This window comes from Gastrolobium bilobum, unplaced genomic scaffold (assembly GCF_033153095.1).
Source record: "Gastrolobium bilobum isolate Gb01-03AN ecotype WA unplaced genomic scaffold, APGP_CSIRO_Gbil_v1 utg129764, whole genome shotgun sequence".
Lineage (NCBI taxonomy): Eukaryota > Viridiplantae > Streptophyta > Magnoliopsida > Fabales > Fabaceae > Gastrolobium > Gastrolobium bilobum.
Genome location: NW_026896803.1, coordinates 91,605 through 93,919, shown reverse-complemented (window position 1 = coordinate 93,919; position 2,315 = coordinate 91,605). Strand labels below are relative to the sequence as shown.

The following is a 2,315-nucleotide window of genomic DNA, read 5'->3' as shown; positions in this document are numbered from 1 at the left end:
TGGCCCTAGCTTGTTCTGCTCTTCTGGTGGTGACAACCATGTTCAGTTGTAAGATGCATGTTGTGGTTCTTTGGTAGGAGAATGGGAATAGAAGTTTATAGTTTCCCACAGACGGCGCCAATGTACCATTAGGATCTATAAGCCCTCTATGTTCCCTTTAGGGATGAGTCACTGTATGGATAATACCCTTAGCTCAGGTACATACCAGGCTAAGAGGTATTGTGCCAAGTGCAGGCAAGCAATCAACAATGGATAGGTAAATGATAATATGACTCAAAGTTAATGGGCAATATCACGATACATAATAATCCTTCATGGTGTCCCCCGAGGGCTCTTTATAAGGGAGGGTTGTGCGCATCCGATGTAGGTCGGTGGGGAGAAGGTCAACCCTCCTTAGGACTTACTACGTATATCAGTGTTGGGCGTGACAGGCGCTGCCATTGTAGCAGCGCTGCGCTGTCTGGTGGTGTCAGCATGGGACACAAGGGGCAGTTTCCCCTTATGGCATTCGGGCGACTGCCTTTGGGGGTTACGGTCCCAAGGTAGGACACTTTGGCGTTTATCCTTAGGTGAGTCTCCATGTTGGGAGTTGTGCATACCCCCAGTTAATAGGGCTGACGTGGATGTTTGGTGGGGGTTAGGCCCTGACTGTTAGGATAAACTCTCGTTGGGCCATCTGGAACAAAACACAATTACACGAGTTGCATAATAGTAAGTCATAATAGCAGATTTGAAGAATAAACCGAACAGATCTGGATCGCAGAATCATAGAAAATGATAAAAGCAAAGAAAAACGGTTAACCCGAGTAGATTTGTAAGCGGTGAGGGTGCTCTCTGCGGCCTCCTTACGCTCAACGCCAGTCTTGAACTCAGCGAGGTACCTATGGTAATCGCCCTTCATCATGGTGTAGAAGACCTTGGAATCTCCAGAGGAAGCGGAAGGGATGAGGCGGGTATCGAGGAGCTTGAGGATGCCGTCGCAGATATTGGAGAGCTCATACTCGATCTTTGATCTGTAGTCGCGGATGACAGAGATGTGGTCCTCGTCGCCGCGGCGGAGTCCTTCTCCATGAACTCTACCATTTCTTCTTAGCGCTGGGTCTGCTCGACAAGCTTCGCCATGTACACGTTCCCTTCGCGAGGCGTGGGAGCGGCCGCCATTGTCGAATCCTAGAGAGAGCGAGATCTGATTAGGGAAAATAAAAGCTAGGGCGATATTATTAGGAGATCAAAATCGCAGTCCGGCGGACTGGTTAGGCGATCATAAACGATCAATTCGAGATGCTTCAATTTGGAGTGGGTCTTGTAGTTGGACTTGTGGTTCTCGAAGGGGTCTGGATGACACATTCTGACCGTCAATAGGTTGTGGTTTGGCGGTCTCTTTTCATCTTTATTCTTTTTCTCCTTTCGTCACTGACTGGTATCAGGCTTGGGTTGATGGGTTGTTTGGCGACCGGCATGGATGATTTGTTCCCACCCATGTGATGGATGATCTTTCAACCGGTTGATGTAGGTACTTTTATGGCAAAAGCTTCATTTGAAGTGGAAATAACCGGCGGGAGCGGACGCTGCACTCACGTATAAGCGGCCCAGTGGCGGATTGACCAGGCATGTAGATCGGTCAAGGTGAGAGCTGTTCACCCGGGCAATGTCATTTCTGACCGCCCGGACATGTAGATCTTAGTGGTTTTGGTGATTGTGTCAGCTGCGTCTGACTTTGACATGCTGGCTGTTGGAGACTTTTGGCGTTGCAAATCTACGGTTGATGGATCTGATGAAGCCATTTGGTGAGAGGCTATGAAGGGCGAGGTTAAACTTTGGTCGGCCACAAAGTCCATCATCGTCTGTTTGGAAAGCATTTGTAAGGCGGTGATTGGAAGCCATCTTTCAGGTTTTCATTTTGATTTCCTGGAACATTGGTTTTCTGGGACTTTCTGGTTTTCATTCTTTCCTTTTTTGTATATCTGGATTTTCTGGTGATAGAAATGTTGTTTCTTTTTGTAAATCTGGATTCCGACACTCTTCTTTTCTTTTTTGTAGATTTGGATTCTCTGGCTTTCCTTCTTTCTTTTTGTACGTATAGGTTCTGGCATTTTCCTCTTCTTCGTATAGATTTGGGTTTTCTGAAGTAGAGCAGAAAGATTTTGGTTTTTCGGTAGCTCTTAGTAGAGAAGAGGGAATTGAATTTTATCATTTCCCACAAACGGCGCCAATGTACCGATGGTGGTACATAGATGTCTCCCATTGAGGGTGAAGTATGTTGATATAGGGGTGTCCATAGTAGCAATGGTAGAGACCAAGGCACTAGTGGAACT

General features: G+C 46.9%; 1 pseudogene; it reads right to left on the bottom strand.

Annotated features, from left to right (window-relative positions):
- Window positions 1-393: 393 nt before the first annotated feature.
- On the bottom strand, window positions 394-1,161 carry LOC133302066 (14-3-3-like protein; annotated as a pseudogene).
- Between the last annotated feature and the right edge of the window lie 1,154 nt (window positions 1,162-2,315).